We start from the raw sequence: 9,085 nt of genomic DNA, 5'->3' as shown, positions 1-9,085 counted from the left end.
TCCTTAAGTGTTGACCTAATTATTCTAGCAGTTCCAGAGAGTTGTGAAACATTTTGAAGAGAGAAGCTAGTTTTTTTTTTTCCTTTCTTCCCCTAAAGCCACCAGGAAAGCCAGCCTCTCTGACCAATTTAGCCTGCTTAACAAGAATAGAGTTGAGAGGCAGGGTTGTACACTGAAACAAAAAGAACATATTCTCTTGGAATTTTTAAAAACTCTTCTTTTTAAGGAATATTTATCATTAAGTGGACCATATGTTAATTGATTTCCAACCTTCTTTTTTTTTTGTCTTTTTTCGTGACCGGCAACGGATCGCAACCCTCAGTGTCGCGCCCATACCGGACCGGGACCGGCAACGGGATCGCAACCCTTCGGTGCTGCGCCCCCAACCTCGCTCAGCCAGTGAGCAGGAACCGGTCTGTATGTGGGATCCGAACCCTCGGCGGGAGCGCCGCTGCGCTCCCAAGCGGAGCACTGTAGCAGTGCGCCACCGGGCCGGCCCTCCAACCTTCTTTTAATTTGATTCCTTTTCCATCTGAAGTCTCAAAGTTCTTCCTCATTAGAGAGAATAGTCTCTAAAACCAAACCTAGACAGGGCACTCAGCAGATTTATTGAGCGCCATCTGTTGGCTTTATTTTAGTGGACCAAATAGGTGGAAATGTTAAGGATTTGCCTATGAAGTATCTTAGTGTTGCAAAATTATAGGGCTGGAAGACAATATGAATTTGGATTATTATTATTAGTAGTATTTAAAATAAAAGTTTTGTGTTAGCATTGAGAAGGGGGATGCTTTTGGTTGGAATATACACATGTGTTATTAAAAATAAAGGTGGCAGGTTATAGAGATTTCATTGGCTAGTATCTTTATCCTAGGGGTGTGATGGGTATCTGAATATTTTTCACTTGAGAGATACGGGTAAAGCCCTTAGGTTAAATAAATAGGGGTGAGGATACTGTGTTCTCTTCTTGTCAGTAGTCCTTGAGCCTTAGTTATAGTCTAAGTGACTTTTTATATTTTAAGGACCACTGAGCTAAAAATTTGGCTTACTCAGAGAATTAGATTCTAGATCTTTTAATTTCTTAACCAGTCATCTTTAGTGTTTAAGATGAATTGAAGAGAGAGAGGCAGACTGTTTACAAAAGAGAGTCCAGTTAGGAATTTATTCATTCATTTAGCCAACATTTATTGAGCACCTAGAACAGTCGGATATACTTTTAGATAATGATATGGCATTGAATAAAACAAAATGGTCCCTGTCCTCTGGAAACTTACGTAATTGCTGGGAGCAGGGAGTGGGGCGGGGGACTCAGATTAATACATAGATTTTATATATATGTATATATGTAATATATACTTTATATGTATTAAATATGTGTACACAAATAAATATGTGTCATAGTAAAATGTACTATGAGAAAAAATAAAGCGGCAAGATAAGGAGAGTTAGTGCAGGGGAGTTATATTTTGTTTAGGATGGTCAGGGAGGACCTCACTGTGTAAGGGGACATTTGGAGAATAATGATCATTCATATTGTATAAGACAGTTATTTATGATTATCCTATTTGATCATCACCAAGCATGAACAGAAAGTATTGGGACAGATAATGTTGTTAATGCTTCCATGGCTTCCCATGGTCTAGAGTATTAAGGCTGAAATCCATGGTTGGCATTTCTTTATGTCCTTATCTCCTGCTTATGTGTTCCTGTGCTCCAGCCAGGGCACATTTCTCCTTGAATGTACCATGTTTGTTTACTTCTGTGCCTTTGCACATCCTTTTCCCCTACTTGGAGTGAATTTATCCTTTGCCTAGTCAAATCCTATATGTTTTTTGAGATTCATCTTAAGCTTTACCTTCTTCGGGTAGTCATTGTAGACTTACCCTGGATGATTTTATCTCTTTTCTTTCTCTTCTGTTATGTCATAACACTTTAAAAATGCATCTGTTTATAACACTTGTTATATTGCTGTAACTATATCTTCCTGCAGGGTCAGGGGTTCTTAATCTGTTTTTTGTTGATGTCTTGGGGGAGCCGGTATGTGAACCTCTGGAAAAAGTTCTGTGTGTATGTTTCATTTTTGGGGGGTGGGACCATAGTTTTCATCAAATGATCAGAGTAATATACTTTAAAAGGTTAATTATAGGCCAGGTGTTGGGAAAACTACAGGCTGTGGGCCAAATTTGACCCACTACCTGTTTTTATAAATAAAGTTTTATTGGAACACAGCTATACCTATTTATCTATTGTTTATGGCTGCTTTTGTGCTGTTAAAATAGAATTGAGTAGTTGCAACAATGACCATGTCTCACAAAGCCTAAAATATTTACCATCTGTGTCTTCATGTAAAAAGTTTGCCAATCCCTGTATTAGACTAAGAACGGCCCCTACACGGTAGAGACCCTGATCTCATCCTTTTTTGTAGCCTGGGTGTATATAGAGCAGTATTGTACATCTCAGTGAGTGCCTGGACCTGAGAATTAAAAAGGAAACAGCTGGTGCTGTATAACACCAAGCTGCCCACCTCTTCCCTGGGTCCAGAAACCACAGTAAAGGCAGAATAAGTCACCTTACTTCTAACGTTCCCATTACCTCAGGACAGAGGGCTTGACTTTCTTGAACCAATTTGGATTTCACCAGTGCCTGAAGACAGGTGTTGGTCGTGTGGCCAAGAGTGCATGCTTCTGGGGACAAGTGTAACCAGCCTGCTTCCTTTAGAGCTGATATCCCTGAAGCAGCAGCAAGTGAGAGTAGAGTGTGGTGGCAGCAACACCTAATCACATACACGTCAGACTTGTAGTGCTCCCTGGTTAAAGGTGGGCATCTGCTGTAGGAGAGCTTTCACTATGCGTCTTCCCAGGAGGAAGTGGCAGGAGAGGGGGCTGTGGACCCTGGGAGGAGAGTATTCCGTGACTAAGCTTGAGGGGTGGAGGCTCTTCCATTTGTCTGTGGCATTTCGTTTTGTCCATCTGTAGCTTATCTTTACAGATGGGTTTCAGCTAGTTATACTCAAAAGCATTTCAAGCGGGAATGAGCTGGGAGGCATACTGAATCTCTCTTTTCCTCAGGTACGTTATGTAGACTTTTTAGGTAAGGAATGGAGAGGGGATTACAGCCCTCTGAGGGAGGTGGTGGTACTGCTGGCCCTTTAGTTCAGTCTGTGTCATGTTTCATCTGGATCACTCTTGATAGCTTCCTAAGTGGTCTCCTCTTTCTGTAGTTTCCTTGGTATGGTCTGTTCTCCACAGAGGAACCATAGTAATTCTTTTTAAACATGAATCACATTATGTCAGTCTTCTCCTCAAAACCATCCAATGGTTTAGCATCATACTAAAAAAAAGAAAACCTCCAGTCTCACCTCCCACCCAGTATTCATTCATTTGTTCCTCCAGACTGATCTTCTTTGTTGTTCTTGAACATACTGAATTTGTACTTGTCTTGCACATGATATATTCCTTGGCCTTGAATGCTCTTTTATCTTCCCTTAACTTGCTTCATTCAGGTTTCAGCTCAAATGTGACTTCCTCAGAATAGCTTTTCCTGACCACCCTATTGGAATAAACATCCTCTCACTCCTACTGCAGACCTACTTTAAACCTTTATGCTGTCTTATTCTTTCTAATAGAACTTTCCTTCTGAAGTACTTTTTATAATTTGATTATTTTACCTGCTAAAATATAAGCACCATAAGGGCAGGGGCCTTATCTTTTTCATATTTGTACCCTAGTTCTTAACAGTGCCTGACACATGTTTGGTGATCAATAAATATTGTAATAAATGAATTAATTTTGCTGACTAACAAAATGAGTTTTAAATGGTTATCAAGCTTATAGCTATTAAGTGACTGATCGTGATCTTATTCCAGAGCCTCCATTTTTATACTACACTGCCCTGTGTGGTGACAGTAGTCTGTTATTGAGTAGCATGTTGCATTTAAGAAATAGTAGATGCTAAATAATATTGAAGATTTTTGTGTTTGTGCACATGTATATACATGCATGCACACGTGCGTACACACACACACACAGTTTATAATGGCATTAATTGCCCAGAAAAACTACTCTGAGTACCATAAAGCTACTTTGAGGGAATATTAAAGAACCAGCAGAACCAACAGAACTGAATGGCTTTGTCTGGTAATTTGGGTTTTGGATTTTTTTTTCTTCTGGTAGGCCCTCTGTTTTTTAGCTTGATGGCAACAGCATCATGTATATGTTCATCATTAGTTTCTATCTTTTTTTTTTCTTTCCTTTTTTGTCTTTTTTTTTTTTTTCGTGTCCGGCAACGGATCGCAACCCTCAGTGTAGCGCCCGTACCGGACCGGGACCGGCAACTGGATCGCAACCCTTGGTGTTGCTCCCACACCTCGCTCAGCCAGTGAGCGGGAACCTGTCTGCATGTGGGATCCGAACCCTCGGCGGGAGTGCCACCGCGCTCCCAAGCGGCGCACTGTAGCAGTGCGCCACCGGGCCGGCCCCATTAGTTTCTATCTTAAAGAGGCTTGAGGTACTCCTTTGCCATGACCATGCCTTATAGATTTGCCTTTCATTTTCCTAGATACTGCAGTAAATTAGTCTGCACAAATGTAACTCTTGGGTCCTACAATTAAATTTTGTGGTATTCTCCTGTTGAATGAATTCCAGTGTAAGGAAAGTCAAGGAATAACACCTTCTGGTGCTCACAAAAATAGAAATACAAGAAGGTTGATATTTCTTTGGGGTTTGCTAGTATTATGTGACATTTTGTAAGCTCTCTTATATCCAGTGTTTAACAACTCTCAGATCTGACAGCTGTTTCCTGAATGATTTTGAATTTAGTTTGTAGCCTCTTTCACCTCCTTCTACATGCGTCACCCCTGCCACTCCTTGCAAATATCATCTCTTTCAAACAGAATTTGAAATCAGGCAAGAGAATTTGTGTACCTCTGGCTCCTTCCAGTGACCTGTATTTTACATGGAAGCCTCCCTCCCCTCCGTTTCGCTGGGGCAGCATCAAGTACCTCCTGTGATTCCTACAGTCCCGCCCGATCCTTGCTCTTGCTATGGTGCTTTTTATACAGCTGCAATGATTGCTTTATGTATCTTTCTCTCTGAGGAGACTGAGTCCCAAGAGGGCAAGAACTGTCTTGTTTTTACAGCCTCAGTGTCTACCAAAGTACCTCATCTAAGTGCTCAGCCAATGTTTATTTAAGTGGAGGAAGTAGTAAGAAAGACAAACAGTATTTTTCTTATTTGTAGCATTTTAAGTTTTATTTTTTTAAAAAGACGAGAAGTACTTTTGATTCAACCCAACAAATATTGATTGAGCACTTAGTGTATGTGAGGCTCTGTGAAGAGATGTTGAGTGTACCAAGATGAACTAGATCTAGACTCTTCCCCAGTGTCACTGTGATGGCGCAAGCAGAGAGAGCATGTGTCTGCCTACGATGATCTCTTCTGAGCCTGGAGCAGCACTGGGCATGGGCATTTCTGCACAGAAGCTTTCCTGTTCCTACCCTTCAAGGTAGAGTTTGGGCATCCATTTCTGTACCTAGAGAAGCTGGTGTATGTGCTAATACAGCATTTATCACATGGCCTTCTGTCAGTATGAATGTCTGTGTTCCTGGAGGGTAGGGACAAGGTAGTATTTGTCTTTAATTCTAGTACCTGGTTGATAGAAGAGACACAGTACATCAAACATAGGCACTGTGTGCTTGTTTAGCATGAATGTATGAACGACTTAAGTTTGTGGTAATGGGAACAGAACAGAAAGGAAGTTAATAAACACATTGATGTGTTTCTACCAATTACCTTATTTACTGAATAGGCTGGAATAAAATTTTTACAAACAATAAAAATACTGAAATGATAAAGTAAAATTTATGAAAGAAAACGTTTAAAGGAACAAAATATTTTCAAACATTTTGAAGCTAATTTACATATCAACACTAATATTTTATGTATATTTATATTTCCAAATATTGATATTTTAAAAAGTAATCCCAATACTAACGGATGACAGTCCTGTATATATGGCCTACATTTTATCATCCCTAAAAGGCTTTTGTAGGTACCAAGGATATTATTAACAACAAGGTGGTTAAAGTAAAGAGAAATCTGAAATACGTTAGATGGTGGGGAGTTGACTGTATGATGAATTTGGCAAGTGATAGTTTAGCAAATGAGCTTTCTAAAAGACTTGAAATGGGAAATAAGTATTTTAAGTTTTTGGCTGCAGAGGGCTCAGTTGAGGCTACCATTAACAGAGAGAGAAATATGGTAAGTCTCATAATCTTTCTAGGTGGCTCTTGAATTTGGGTTCCTCTTAGGCCTACAGGACCTGTTTTGGGGTTGAGGCACTGGAATAGATAGATAAATGGTATGTTTTGAAAAGATCTATTTAAAGCTGGAGAAGAAACAGTTCCTGAGTTTGCTGCTTTTCTGTCTTCAGATATCACTCCTTCATTGCCTGCTTGTGGATTGTTTAAAAATCATTCCTTTTAATGCTGCAGGTCCTTTATATTTTTGCCTCTTTTGGCTTCGTTGATCCTCTGCTGTCTGATTTCTCTTCTTCTCTAACTGGCCTTTCCTTGTTTGGTCTGTTTCCCCAGATCAGTTTCTTCTTCCTGCCTTCCCCTTGCAGGAACACCAGGGTCCAGTCCTTGGCTCTGTTACCATGGAGAGCTCATTTGTGGTCAAGTCTTTAGTTCTTAACTTAGAGCAGGTTGACTCTCAGATCTGTCTCGCCAGCCCAGACCTTTTCTGACAGCCTGTCCAATATATAATATCTACGATTGTCCAGCCTGCTGATATATGAATCTTTAGATTTAAAGCTCATTATCTTCTTTCTCACAAATCAGTCCATGAATAAAATACCCCTTTTTCTGTTGATGTTGCTTCATGTTTACTATCTTCTTGTCATCTTCCAGCCACCATCCAATTAGTTATTATATTTCACCAAATTATTTTTAACAGATTACCTTTCTCACATTTATTTCTTTTTAGGTCATCTTGCAACTGTAGCAGTTCAAGCTCTTTCTGCTTCCTCACACTGTGTTTTTGTAATATTTTTCGCAGGCGGTTTCCTTGTTTCTATGCTCTTTTTCCTTCTTAGGATACTGCTGTGAGAGAAATATTTCTAGAACATTTAATGCTTTTAACATGTCACACACACACCCGCATTTTCCCCCAATACATACCACACAAGACCTCATCTTTTTTTTTCCCCTTGCCTACATAGATTAAAGTACGAATCTTTTGGCTTTTTATTAATACTTGACATAAGCTGATCTCTGTCATCTTTATTCACTCAGTCTCCTACTGAACAGCGTCCTAATGCTAGAGAGACATTGTGTGAAGTGCCCCCAAAGACACAGTTCTTGCTTTCCACATCTTCGGATGGTGATGAGAAACATATACCTACATGGGAAAGTTGTACACAAAAACGTATCCTCTGGCTTTGTCACAGATCCTTGGATCCAGGCAACCATTGTGCCAGGGTTGGAGTTGACCGTAAATGTAATCAGTCCTCCTGCCTGCCTTCCCCTCACCAACTGCAGATACTTCCATCTTCATTCTTCCCAGCACTCTCTTCCTTTTATACTCCTGCAGCCCTTTTGGTGTCTCCTATTTGCTTGCTAGTTAATATATGTTCCTTCTCTGATAACCATCTCTTTACACATAACTCCTCTTCTTTCTCCTACTCTGTTTCCTGTGCTTAACTTCAGTGCCAGAGAGTGGAAAGAATACAGACTTTGGAATCTTACTTGAATTTGAATCTCAGCTTGACTCTAGCTTTGCTTGCAAGCAAGATACTAAAAATTGTCTGCGCTGCACGTTCCTTCTCTTCTAAAATGGGGTTAAAGGTACCTTGCAGTATTTGTAGAGCACCCAGTTCAGCCCCTGATCCTGCAGAGGGACAGGCTCTATGCTCTCAGTGTGGGGACAAATACCACAGGAACTTTCCAAGTTTTTAAAAGAGCTTCGTCCACATCTATACCGATAGAGCTTCCCACATCCTCTGTCCTTAATTCCTTTAAAGCCTTTTGAGTTGTACAAAAGTTTTTTCTTATTTTTATGTTTAAAAATTTTTTTATTTGTAAATAATTTCAAAAATACTAAAATATTTAAGAATAATTTTATAAAATTTTTTCAAAAATAGTGCAAAGAATACCCATGTATCGTTTACTCAGAATAACACCTTTTAACATTTTGGCTTTATCATTTGCACTGTATCTAGCTATTTACCTGTACACACTGGCAATTTGTTTACTTAAGGATTTGTTAGTAAGTTACGTGCATCCTGGCTCTTTATTCCTAAAATGCTTCAGTATTTATTTCCTGAGAATAGGGGCATTCTCTCATGTATCACAAGAGTTAGATGTTGCTTTTAGTCATCCTATCTCTTCTTGGCTTCTTTAATGTGGTGGAATGTGTCCACAGCCTTTCTTTATCTTCTGTGGCATTGACAGTTTTGAAGAATACAGCACTCTCTCTCCTTCTCTCTTTTTTAAAAGAACGTTTCTCATTTGTCTGATGTTTCCTTGTGATTAGATTGAGGTTTTGCATTCTTGGCCAGAGTACTACTTAAATAATGTTGTATCCTTCTCAGGGTGTCACATCTGGAAGCACACAATGTTCATTTGTCTTTTTGGGGGGTGTTTATTTTGATAACCTGCTCAAGGTATTGGCAACTTTGTTCACTGATAAGTACTGTGGGGAGACACTTTAAGACAATATAAATATCTCGTTCCTCATCAGAATTTCCCCCTAGATTGAGCATTCACTGGTAATTTTTGCCAGACTCAAGCTTTACCACTATGGTTGCAAAATCATAATCTTAACTCTCCAGCAGTCTCTCCACTTTTACCAGTCAGCCCTCTCCACTCTAATAAATGTGAAGTCCTCTACTTTCCTCTATTCACCTATCTTTATTAACAGTAGAGACTCTTGACTTCCTGTTTTTAAAAATTGTTTTGTAATTCGTACTGTTCTTAATTGTTCGGTCTTCAGATTGTCCTAGATTTTTCCGGAGGAAGCCACTTCAGTCTGGCTTCTGTGTTCTTGAGGCATGGCCACATTTTTTTGGGGGGGGGGGGGGGGGGGGACCT

This window comes from Galeopterus variegatus, unplaced genomic scaffold (assembly GCF_000696425.1).
Source record: "Galeopterus variegatus unplaced genomic scaffold, G_variegatus-3.0.2 Scaffold556, whole genome shotgun sequence".
In the NCBI taxonomy this organism is placed as follows: Eukaryota; Metazoa; Chordata; class Mammalia; order Dermoptera; family Cynocephalidae; genus Galeopterus; species Galeopterus variegatus.
This window is presented reverse-complemented; position numbering follows the sequence as displayed.